This window comes from Saimiri boliviensis, chromosome 20 (genome assembly GCF_048565385.1).
Source record: "Saimiri boliviensis isolate mSaiBol1 chromosome 20, mSaiBol1.pri, whole genome shotgun sequence".
In the NCBI taxonomy this organism is placed as follows: Eukaryota; Metazoa; Chordata; class Mammalia; order Primates; family Cebidae; genus Saimiri; species Saimiri boliviensis.
In genome coordinates, this window is record NC_133468.1 from 7,048,333 (window position 1) to 7,061,749 (window position 13,417).

At 42.2% G+C, this 13,417-nt stretch overlaps 1 protein-coding gene across 10 annotated transcripts in view; it reads right to left on the minus strand.

The window, feature by feature from the left end:
• The window catches only part of NSD1 (nuclear receptor binding SET domain protein 1), a 170,710-nt gene that overhangs the window by 123,959 nt on the left and 33,334 nt on the right, over nt 1-13,417 (minus strand). The window contains exon 2 of one of the 10 annotated variants that reach the window (XM_074390579.1): nt 1,760-1,858. The exons of the other annotated variants lie outside the window; for them this stretch is intronic. The gene's annotated coding sequence lies outside the window, so the exon portion shown is untranslated. The remainder of the gene's footprint in view (nt 1-1,759; nt 1,859-13,417) is intronic. 10 annotated transcript variants of the gene reach the window in all.

Genomic DNA, 13,417 nt, shown 5'->3' on the forward strand with positions numbered 1-13,417 from the left:
GAAAGATGTGGGCACTGGTTGGTATGAAGCGTTCCCACACATACAGGTTCTCACACATATAGATGTGAACATACAATCTAATAATGGTTTTTTTTTTTTCTTTCAAGGGCAGGTTGTAAATCTGTCACCCAAGCTTAAGTGATCCTTGTTGTTGTTGCTGTTTTGTTGTTTTTGGGGTTTTGAAAAATGTGTCTCACTCTGTCAACCCAGACTGCAGTGGAGTGGTGCAATCTTGGCTCACTGAAACCTCTGCCTCTGAGGTTCACGCGATTCTCCTGCCACAGCCTCCCAAGTAGCTGGGATTACAGGCATGCACCACCACATCTGGCTAATTTTTAGTAGAAATGGGGTTTTGCCATGTTGGCCAGACTGTTCTCGAACTCCTGACCTCAAGTGATCCACCTGCCTCAGCCTCCCAAAGTGCCAGGATTACAGGCGTAAGCCACTGTGCCTGGCCCAATCCTTGTTTAAAGTTTGCCTTTCCCACTTTACTTAAGGATCCATGAGGGCAGACAAAACGTCTATTCTGCTCATCACAGTATCCCCAGCACTTAAAACACTGCACAACTACATTCCAGCCTGGACAACAGAGACCCTGTCTCAAAAACAAAACAAAACAGTGCTTACCACATAACCAATTAATAAATTAACAAGTAAAAAAAGTATTTTGTCACACCTGTAATCATAGTTCTTCCACACATAACAAAATCCTCATAAGAATTCTAGTAGCCAGGCCGGGCGCGGTGGCTCAAGCCTGTAATCCCAGCACTTTTGGGAGGCCGAGGCGGGCGGATCACGAGGTCAAGAGATCGAGACCATCCTGGTCAACATGGTGAAACCCCGTCTCTACTAAAAATACTAAAAACTAGCTGGGCATGGTGGCGTGTGCCTGTAATCCCAGCTACTCAGGAGGCTGAGGCAGGAGAATTGCCTGAACCCAGGAGGCGGAGGTTGCGGTGAGCCGAGAGCGCGCCATTGCACTCCAGCCTGGGCAACAAGAGCGAAACTCCGTCTCAAAAAAAAAAAAAAAAAAAGAATTCTAGTAGCCAGTGTTGTTTCCATTTACCACTGAAACATTCAAAATAAGAAGTTTCCAATGAATTACTGAGCTCAATTCTGACTGATCCCAAAGAAATGGCTATCTGCCATGCTACTTTTCCAGAAAGTTGGACCTGGACTCTAGAAATTGGACCTGGACTCTGGACTACACCCTCAAGTTAAAGAATCCTAAGGCATTTTGGCAAAATATAAAACAAAGTTGTTATAAGCTCTTCCAACACAATGTATCCCTTATAGGAATGAGCCTTTCTAGATTTCAACTGTACTAATAATCAGAAAAAATAATGACATAACCAGATTTTAAACATTTCTAGTAAATGCAGATCATATACTAATTAAACAGTTGTAAGCATTAATAGAACAATCATGGGGTTGGGTGTGGTGGTGTGTGACTATAGTCCTACCTACTCAGGAAGCTGAAGTTGGGAGGACTGCTTAAGCCCAGGAGTTCGGGGCTGCAGTAAACCATGACTGACACGGCACTCTAGCCTGGACCACAGAGCAAGACACTGTCTCTTAAAAAAAAAAAAAAAGAACAACAGCCAGCCTCACACCTGTAATCCCAGCACTTTGGGATTCAAGAAACGCTTGAACCTGGAAGGTGGAGGCTGCAGTGAGCCAAGATCGCGCCACTGCACTACAGACTGGGCAAAAAGTATGAAACTTCATTTCAAAAAAAAAAGAAGAATTGAATACTTACATCTTAGATTTTAATCCCTCAATTTCAAAACACTGAAGTCACTGAAATGTTTAGAATTTCTGCAATCAGGCCAGGTGCAGGGGCTCATGCCTGCAATCCCTGTGGGAAGTCAAGGTGAGTGGATTACTCAAGGTCATGAGTTCAAGACCAGCCTGGTCAACATGCTGAAACCCTGTCCCTAATAAAAATACAAAAATTAGCTGGGCATGGTGGTGCGTGCCTATAATCCCAGACACTCAGGAGGCTGAGGCAGGAGAATCACTTGAACCCAGGAGGCGGAGGTTGCAGTGAGCCGAGAATGCACCACTATGTAGATTCCAGCATGGGTGACAAGGCAAGATTCCATCTCAAAAAAAAAAAAATTTTTTTTTGCAATAGAATAATGTTTATATCACAAACATACTTTGTCATAAAATGAAAATAGGATGTATCTATCCCTTGACATGTGAAGAGTATTTTATTAAGAAAACTTTACTCTTGATGTTACTATTTTCATACAAAGTATCATTTTCCATATGGCTTAAATAATATCACACTATTATAGTCAAAGCTATAATATTATTTGCTGGCCAGGTGTGGTGGCTCAGGCCTGTAATCCCAGCACTTTGAGAGGCCTAGGTGGGTGGACCATGAGGCCAGGAGTTCAACAGTTCAACAGGTGTTCAACAGCCTGGCCAGCATGGTGAAACTCCATCTCTACTAAAAATAGAAAAATCGAGGTGTCAGGCACCTATAATCCTAGCTACTTCGGAAGTTGAGGCAGGAGAATCATTTGAACCCAGATGACAGAGGTTGCAGTGAGCCAAGATCGCACCACTGCACTCCAGCCTGGGAAAGAGAGTGCAACTATGTCTAAAAAATAAACATATATATACATATGTGTGCATATGAAAATTTGCTTTTCCAAAAATAACCTCTGAAGAAGACTTTCAAATACTTTTTTTTTTTTTTTTGAGGCAGGATCTCACTCTGTCACTCAGGGTAACATGCTGTGGCCCAATCACAACTCACTGCAGCCTACATCTATTGAGCTCAAGTGATCCTCCCACCTTAGTCCCAACACCAACAAGCAACTGGGACTAGTGACCTGCCACCAGCCTGGCTAGTTTTTTTAATTTTTTTTTTTTTTTTTTTTCTTTGAGACCGAGTTTCACTCTTGTTACCCAGGCTGGAGTGCAATGGCGCGATCTCGGTTCACTGCAACCTCCGCCTCCTGGGTTCAGGCAATTCTCCTGCCTCAACCTCCTGAGTAACTGGAATTACAGGCACGCGCCACCATGCCCAGCTAATTTTTTGTATTTTTAGTAGAGACGAGGTTTCACCATGTTGACCAGGATGGTCTCGATCTCTTGACCTTGTGATCCACCCACCTCGGCCTCCCAAAGTGCTGGGATTACAGGCTTGAGCCACCGTGCCCAGCCTTAATTTTTTTTTTTTTTTTTTTAAGAAATGAGGTTGGTCAACAAGGTGAAACCTTGTCTCTACTAAAAATACGAAAATTAGCCGGGCGTGGTGGTGCACGCCTGTAGTCCTAGCTACTCGGGAGGCTGAGGCAGAACTGCGTGAACCCAGGGGGCAGAGGTTGCAGTGAGCCAAGATCGTGCCATTGCACTCCAGTCTGGGTAACAACAGCGAAACTCCATCTCAAAAAAAAAAAAGATATCTGTTTATCTTCTAGACCATTCATTTCTCCTAAAATATTTATTGCATACCTACTTACCATAAACTGTGTAGATCCCAATAATATATAATACAACACAACCCCAATTGAGTGAGGAAATGAGGAATACAGGACACAAAAATAATCATAACATACTATTTCAACAGCTATATAACTGTGTTATGAGGCCCTCGCTGTGGCTCATGCCTGTAATCCCAGCACTCTGGAAGGCCAAGGCAGGGCAGATCACTTGAGGTAAGGAGTTTAAGACCAGCCTAGTTAAGATGGCAAACCCGTCTCTACTAAAAATAGAAAAATTAGCTGGGTATGGTGGCAGGTGCATGTAGTCCCAGTTACTTGGGAGGCTGAGGCAGGAGAATCACTTGAACCTGGGAGGCAGAGGTTGCAGCGAGCAGAGATCAAGCCACAGCACTCCAGCCTGGGCCACAGAGCTGGAGACTCTGTCTCCAAAAAAAAAAAAAAGGTAAATACAGTTAACAGTATTATGAGAGCACTGAAGATCTTTCACCCTCTTTTCTGATGACCAAGGAAGAGAATAAAAAGGAATGCTAACAGGATAATGTGAATATGAAAAATCACTAAAACATCCTTCCCACTAATCAGAGTAAGTTACATTACTGTTAATTTAACCACAAAATTACTGTTTCATCCATCAAAACTAAAAATATTAGATATACTTATAAAACAGTATTTTGGCAGTCACACTAGAACATGTATAAAAAATTATTTTTCTCAGAACACCAATCAATAACCTGTGATAATCACACACATCAGTAAACTTTTTTTCTGTATAAAAGCCAGATAATAAATATTTTAGATTCTGCATTTACTCAATCCTCCCATCACAGCACAAAAGCAGCCACAGACAACATATGAGTGGCCATTTTCCAACAGAACTTCATACATAGTTACTGATGTTTTAATTTGATATAATTCTAACATGATACAAAAAAAAATTTTTCTTTGAGGCAAGGTCTCTTGCTCTGTTGCCCAGGCTAGAGTGCAAAGGCACGAACTCAGCTCACTGCAGCCTCAATGCACCAGGCAAGTAATCCTCCCACCTCTGTTTTCCAAGTAGCTGGGACTACACAATGTGTGCCATCACACCCAGCTAATTAAAAAAAAAATTTTTTTGTAGACACAGGGTCTTGCTATGTTGCCTAGACTGGTCTCCAAGTCCTGGGCTCAAGCCACCCTCCCATCTCAACCTCTCACAGTGCTGGGATCACAGACATGAGCCACGGCACCTAGCCTCAATGATTTTGCCTCAATGAAAAACTATTGTTGGTTCATTAGTTGTACAAAAACAGCTGTTAGCCTGATTTGGACTGCAGGCTATTGTTTGCCAAATCCTATCACACATTATCACTAAGAAGTCATTTCTGGGCCGGGTGCGGTGGCTCAAGCTTGTAATCCCAGCACTTTGGGAGGCCGAGGTGGGTGGATCACGAAGTCAAGAGATCGAGACCATCCTGATCAACAAGATGAAACCCCGTCTCTACTAAAAATACAAAAAATTAGCTGGGAATGGTGGCACGTGCCTGTAATCCCAGCTACTCAGGAAGCTGAGGAAGGAGAATTGCCTGAACCCAGGAGGTGGAGGTTGCAGTGAGCCGAGATCGTGCCATTGCACTCCAGCCTGGGTAACAAGAGCGAAACTCCGTCTCAAAAAAAAAAAAAAAAAAGTCGTCATTTCTGGCCGGGCGCGGTGGCTCAAGCCTGTAATCCCAGCACTTTGGGAGGCCGAGGCGGGTGGATCACAAGGTCAAGAGATGGAGACCATCCTGGTCAACATGGTGAAACCCCGTCTCTACTAAAAATACAAAAAATTAGCTGGGCATGGTGGGGCATGCCTGTAATCCCAGCTACTCGGGAGGCTGAGGCAGGAGAATTGCCTGAACCCAGGAGGCGGAGGTTGCGGTGAGCCAAGATCGCGCCATTGCACTCCAGCCTGGGTAACAAGAGCGAAACTCCATCTCAAAAAAAAAGAAGTCATTTCTACATATTACATGATGAAAACCATTCATGTTGCTTCAAAATCTCACTTAGAAGCTATTGTCTACTAGTGTTATTTATTTACCAGATTCAGTCTTTATTTCATTTTACATGATAGAAGCATGAAGGCCTAAGCACAACTATCTTTGAAGAAATAATTTTAAGACTGACATTAAAAAAAAAAAAAAGACAATTATTAAAAATAAACTCCAGGGCCGGGCGCGGTGGCTCAAGCCTGTAATCCCAGCACTTTGGGAGGCCGAGGCGGGTGGATCATGAGGTCAAGAAATCAAGACCATCCTGGTTAACATGGTGAAACCCCATCTCTACTAAAAATACAAAACATTAGCTGGGCATGGTGGCACGTGCCTGTAATCCCAGCTACTCAGGAGGCTGAGGCAGGAGAATTGCCTGAACCCAGGAGGCGGAGGTTGCGGTGAGCCGAGATCGTGCCATTGCACTCCAGCCTGGGTAACAAGAGCAAAACTCCGTCTCAAAAAATAATAATAAATAAAATAAATAAATAAATAAATAAACTCCAAAAAGTGTCTCTAACTCCTGCTTCAAGAAATTCTCACACCTTGGCCTCCCAAAGTGCTAGGTTTACAGGTATGAATCACCACATCCAGGATCCAAAAGTATTTTTAGCAAAGGTTGCCACAGTCAAAAGTATCTACAGTGACATCAGAGGAAATGGAGTTGTCATGAACTTCAAGGGCCAGTATCTCCCCAAAACAGTCAATAAGTGGGAAAAACTATCACAAGCAATTATTTGAACTAAGGAAATCCCTCAAAGGTTTATAGAAAAGACTTAAGAAAGAAGAGGTGGACTTCCTTGAAGAGGTAAGTATGAAATTACCATGTGACCCAGCTGCTAGGCATATACCAAAAAGAACTGAAAGCAGGGACTCAAACAGATATTTGCACACCCAAGTTCAAAGAAACATTATTCACATTATCAAAACGGTGAAATCAACTCAAATGTCCAACACAGAGGGATGGATAATATGAAGTGTTATTATTTACATGATGGAAGATTATTCAACCATGACATGAAGTCCTGATACATACTGCAACATGCAAAAACCTTGAAAGCATTACGCTAAGTGAAATACACCAAACACAAATGGACAAATATTGTATGACTCCACTTATATGAACTACCTAGGAAAGGCAAACTCACAGAAACCTCAAATAGAGTTACTATGAAATGGCCAAAATAGACGAAGAGAGGAATGAAGGGTCATTCAATATGTTTGGGATGATGACCATCAACTGACGAATGGTTAAAAAAAAAAAAAAAAAAAAGGTGAAATAACCATACAATGAAGTATTATGTGGCCAAAAAAAGGGATGAAGTACTGATACATGCTAAAATAGGGATAAACCTAGAAAAACAACATGCTAATAGAAAAAAAAGTCACAAAAGTCTACATATTATATAATTCCATTCGCATGAGTCTCACATAGATCTACAGACAGGAAATGGTTACTTAGGGATGGGGAAGTTGAGGTGTAGGAGGACGGTAATTAAAGAGTACAAGGTTTCCTTTTGTTTAAACACAGTAAATTATCAAGCAAGAAGGTTTCATTTTGAAGTGATAATGTGTTAAAATTGGCCCCACTTTATGTTAAGTAAAATAAGCCAGATATAAAGAGATAAATATTATATGGTACCATTTATATTAATTACCTAAAATAAAATAGGCAAATTCAAAGGGAGAGAAAGAATCCAGGTTACCAAGGAGTAGGAAAATAGGGAGCTATTTGGAATTACTGTTTAATTAATAGTTTATGTTGGGGATGTTGAAACACTTTGGTATAGGTAATGATAATTATATAACACTGTGAAAATATGTAATGCACTGAACTGTATACTTACAAATGGATGAATGATACACTTTCCAAAAAATATAAAGAAAATGAAGTCAGCTGGGCACAGTGGCTCGTGCCTGTAATCCTAGCACTTTGGGAGGATGAGGCAGGCAGATTGCCTGAACTCAGGAGTTCAAGACCAGCCTGGGAAGCATGGTGAAACTCCATCTCTACTAAAATACAAAAAAAAAAAATTAGGCAAGAGGGACGGTACGCGCCTGTAGTCCCAGCTACTCCAAAGGCTGAGGCAGTAGAATTACTTGAAACCTGGGAGGTTGCAGTGAGCCAAGATCATGCCACTGCACTCCAGCCTGGGCGACAGAGTGAGACTCCACCTCTAACAAAGTAAATAAATAAAGTCATGCACACTTTACAAAAACAAAAAAGGTACTGACCCCAATCAAAAAAAGAAAAAATCAATTATACCCCACAATAATACAAAAAGCAAAATAACACATGATCACCTCAACAGACAGAAAAGACATTTTGAAAATCCAACACCCTTTCATGATAAAAACACTAAGCAAACTATTAGGTTGGTATAAAAGTAACTGCAGGCCAGGTGTTGTGGCTCATGCCTGTAATCCAAGCACCCTGGAGGCCAAAGCGGGTGGATCACCTGAGGTCGGGAGTTCAAGACAGCCTGACCAACATGGTGAAACCCTGTCTTTAAAAAAAAAAAAAGTAACTGCAGTTTTTGCATTGTTGGAATTTGCCATTTGACATTGGAATACATTCTTAAAATAAATGTGGTTATGTTATATGCCATTTTAATGGGCACTTCTTGCTTTATGTTATTTTCGCTAAAGACTTATTACTTGCTTTTTATTTTATGTTTATTTTACATTATGGAAATGATGTTAGACAAAAAGCAAATTTGAGCAATTTCTTATTCAGGTTCAATAGGGGTCATAAAGCAGTGGAGACAATTCACAACATCAACGACACTTTTGGCCCAGGAACTTCAAACGAACGTATAGTGCAGTGGTGGTTCAAGAACTTCTGTGAAGCGGGTGAGAGCCTTGAAGATGAGGAGAGTAGTGGGCGGCCACGGGAAGTTGACAACAACCAATTGAGAGCAATCATCGAAGCTGATCCTCTTACAACTTACCCAAGTTGTCGAAGAGCTCAACGGCGACCATTCTACGGTCGTTCAGCATTTGAAGCAAATTGGAAAAGTGAAAAAGCTCAATAAGTGGGTGCACCTCATGAGCTCAGCAAAAATTTTTTTTAAAAATCGTCGTTCTGAACTGTCTTCTCTTATTCTACACATTAACAATGAACCATTTCTTAATCGGACTGTGGCATGCAATGAAAAGTGGATTTTATCCAACAACCCGTAACCAATAGCTCAGTGGTTGGACTAAGAAGCAGATCCAAAGCACTTCCCAAACCAAACTTGCACCAAAAAAAGGTCATGGTTACTGCTTGGTGGTCTGCTGCTAGTCTGATCCACTATAGCTTTCTTAATTCTGGCAGTACCATTACATCTGAGAAGTATGCTCAGCAAATCATGAGATGCAAGGAAAACTGCAATGCCTGCAACCGGCATTCGTCAACTAAAACGGCCCAATTATTCACAACAATGCCCGACTAAACATTACACAACCAATGCTTCAAAAGTTGAGCAATTGGGCTAAGAAGTTTTGCCTCATCTGCCATATTCACCTGACCTCTCCCCAACTGACTACCACTTCTTCAAGAATCTCAACTAGTTTTTGCAGGAAAAACACTTCTACAATCTAGCAAGATGCAGAAAATGCTCTCCTAGAGTCATCGAACCCTGAAGCATGAATTTTTATGCTGTAGGTATAAATAAACTGGCCAGGCACAGTGGCTCATGACTACAATCCCAGCACTTTTGGGAGGCCAAGGCAGGTGGATCACCTGAGGTCAGGAGTTCAAAACCAGCCTGACCAACATGGTGAAACCACATCTCTACTAACAATACAAAAATTAGTTGGGTGTGGTGGTAGGCGCCTGTAATCTCAGCTACCCAGGAGGCTGAGGCAGGAGAATCACTTGAACCTGGGAGACAGAAGTTGCAGTGAGCCAAGATCTCGCCATTGTAATCCAGCCTGGGCAACAGGGTGAGACTCTATCTCAAAAAAAAAGCAATGCACAATCCAAAAAGGAAACCGAGCAAAAAAATTCCACTTACAACAGCATCCAAGAGACAGACACACAGATAGATGCTCCTCAAATTATACAATAGGGCTAAGTCCCAACAAACTCCTCGTAAGTCAAAAATACCGTAAGTTGAAAATGCATTTAATACGCCAGTAAACTCTACAATAAAGTTAAAAAATCGTTAAGTAAAAACATGGGAATGAACAATTGTTTGTAACTATGAGTAAATTTAACCTACGTGTTGAAAAGTCTTATACAGTGAAAATTAGAAAACACTGTTGAAAGGAAATTAAAGACCTAAAGAAATGGGAAGAAGCCAGGTGCGTTGGCTCACACCTGTAATCCCAGGACTTTGGGAGACCGACGTGGGCGGATCACGAGGTCAGGAGTTCGAGAACAACCTTGTCAAAATAGTGAAACCCCGTCTCTACCAAAAATACAAAAAATTAGCGGGGCGTAGTGGCTAAATCCCAGTTACTTGGGAGGCTGAGACAGGAGAATCACTTGAACCCAGGAGGCAGAGGCTGCAGTGAGCCAGTGGGCCATTGCACTCCAGCCCGGGGAACAGTGTGGAACTCTGTTTCAAAAAAAAAAAAAAGTAAAGAAAAGAAAGAAATGGGAAAACATCCCAAGTTCATTTTATTTAAAAATTTTAATACTGTGTTGTTAAAATGGCAATAGTCCCTAAAATGGTTTGCAGATTCAGTGGAATCCTTATGAAAATTCCAATGGCGTATTTAAAGAAATTAAAAGCTAATCTCAAATTCATATGGAACCGTATGCATGAAGTCCTAGGTTCATTCAATACTGGACACCTCCACCAAAAAGTAAAAATCACATTAAACAACAGAAAGCCTGAATAGCCAAAACAATAGAGATGCTCCTCAACTCACAATGGGGTTACATCCCAATTATCCCATCATAAGTCGAAAATATAGTAAGTCAAACCATTGTTAACTGCAGATGCTCAACTTACTCCGGGTCCACCCAGATAAGCCTATCGTGAAGTTCAAAAATTCTAAGTAGAACCATTGTAAATCAGGGACCATCTGTATTGGAAAACAAAATAAGCTTAAAGAACTCATAGAGGCAGAATTCAGCTACAGTAAGGAAAAACAGTGCATACCAGTAGCCTAAAAGTAGAAATATAGACCAACAGAATAAAATTGAAAAATTCAGAAATAAAACCTCACAAATACATTCAATAATTGTTTTTTGTTCTGTTTTGTTTTTTTGAGACGGAGTTTCACTCGTTACCCAGGCTGGAGTGCAATGGCACGATCTCGGCTCACCACAACCTCTGCCTCCTGGGTTCAGGCAATTCTCCTGCCTCAGCCTCCTGAGTAGCTGGGATTACAGGCACGTGCCACCATGCCCAGCTAATTTTTTGTATTTATAGTAGAGACGGGGTTTCACCATGTTGACCAGGATGGTCTCGATCTCTCGACCTCGTGATCCACCCGTTTCGGCCTCCCAAAGTGCTGGGATTACAAGCTTGAGCCACTGCGCCCGGCCTGTTTTGTTTTTTTGAGACAGAGTTGTGCTCTTGTTCCCCAGGTTGGAGTGCAATGGTGCAATATCGGCTCACCAAAACTTCCACCTTCCGGGTTCAAGCAATTCTCCTGCCTCGGCCTCCCAAGTAGCTGGAATTAGAGGCATGCACCACCATTCCCAGCTAATTTTGTATTTTTAGTACAGACAGGGTTTCTCCATGTTGGTCAGGTGCCCAGCCATATTCAATAAATTTTTGACAAGGAAAAAACATTAGCAAATGGAAAAAGAATGGTCTTTTAAACGAAATGTTAAAAAATTAGTCTATTTTGAATTCAATGGAAAAAGAATAGTAGTCTCTTCAACATACGGTACTGAGAAAACTAGATTACCTAATAAACTTTGGCTTATACTTCATTCAATACATATGAAAAGTAACTCAAGGCCAGGTGCAGTGGCTGACACCTGTAATCCCAGCACTTTGGAAGGTCGAGGTGGGCAGATCACTTGAGGTCAGGTGTTTGAGACCAGCCTGGCCAAAATGGTAAAAACCCCATTTGTTTACTAAAAATAAACAAAACAATTAGCTGGACGTGGTAGCATGTGACTGCAATCCCAGCTACTCAGAAGGCTGAGAAAAGAGAACTGCTTGAACCCAGGAGGCGGCAGTGTCAGTGAGCCAAGATCACACCACTGCCCTCCAGCCTGGGCAACACAATGAGACTCCATCTCAAAAAAAAAAAAAAAAAGTAACTCAAAATGTATCAACGGCCTAAACATAAGAGTTAAAACTACAAAACTTTTACAAGAAAACTTAGGGATAAGTGTTCATAACTTCAGATCTGGCAAAAGATTCAGAGACGGAACAACAAAACTATGAGCAACAACAAAAAAAATAGATGAAGTTAGAATCCCCTCTGCAAAAAAAACTAAAACTTTTTTTTTTGAGACAGCATCTCAGTCTGTTACCCAGGCTAGAGTTCAGTGGCATCATTTTCACTCATTGCAGCCTCTGGTCCCAGATTCAAGTGATCCTCCTGTCACAGCCTCTCTAGTAGTTCAGACTACAGGTGCATGCCATGTACTTTTTTGTAGAGCCATGGTTTTGCCATGTTGCCTAGGGTGGTCTTGAACCCCTGAGCTTAAGAGATCCACCCACCTTGGCCTTTCAAAGTGCTGGGATTATAGGCATGAGCCACCATATTAGTGTTAGCCCTAAGACTAACACTTTTTTTTTTTTTTTTTTTAATTTGAGACGGAGTTTTGCTCATTACCCAGGCTGGAGTGCAATGGCGCAATCTCGGCTCACCGCAACCTCCGCCTCCTGGGTTCAGGCAATTCTCCTGCCTCAGCCTCCTGAGTAGCTGGGATTACAGGCATGCGCCACCATGCCCAGCTAATTTTTTTTTTCTTTGTTAGTAGAGACGGGGTTTCACCCTGTTGACCAGGATGGTCTCGATATCTTGACCTCGTGATCCACCCTCTTCAGCCTCCCAAAGTGCTGGGATTACAGGCTTGAGCCACTGCGCCCAGCCCCCTAAGACTAACACTTTTTAAATGAAAGAAAATTGCCGGGCACGGTGGCTCAAGCCTGTAATCCCAGCACTTTGGGAGGCCGAGGCGGGTGGATCACGAGGTCGAGAGATCGAGACCATCCTGGCCAACATGGTGAAACCCCGTCTCTACTAAAAATACAAAAATTAGCTGGGCATGGTGGCGCGTGCCTGTAATCCCAGCTACTCAGGAGGCTGAGGCAGGAGAATTGCCTGAGCCCAGGAGGTGGAGGTTGCGGTGAGCCGAGATCGTGCCATTGCACTCCAGCCTGGGTAACAAGAACGAAACTCCGTCTCAAAAAAAAAAAAAAAATGAAAGAAAATTATCAAGAATGTGGGCTGGGAGCAATGGATCATACCCATAATCCCACCACTTCAGGAGGCCAAGGCTAGAAGATTACTTGAATCGAGTTCCATCCTAGGCAATACAGTGGGAACCTATCACTGTAACAACAACAACAACAATTTGCCAGGCATGGTGAGGCATACCTGTAGGCCTAGCTACTTGGGAGGCTGAGGTGGGAGAGAAGGATTGCTTCACCCCAGGGAAGTCGAGGCTGCAGTGAGTTATGATCATACCACTATAATCCAGCCTGGGCAACAGAACAGGACTTTGTCTCAGAAAGAAAAAGAATGTGAAAGAGCCTACAGAAACAGAATGGAGAAAAATATTTGCAAATCATATCTCTATTTAAGGATTTAATATCCACAATATATAAAGAACTCACAATTTCTGAAAAAGGCAAATCCAATTTTAAAGTAGGCTAAGGCCGGGCGCGGTGGCTCAAGCCTGTAATCCCAGCACTTTGGGAGGCCGAGGCGGGTGGATCACAAGATCAAGAGATCGAGACCATCCTGGTCAACATGGTGAAACCCCGTCTCTACTAAAAATACAAAAAAAAGTAGCTGGGCATGGTGGCATATGCCTGTAAT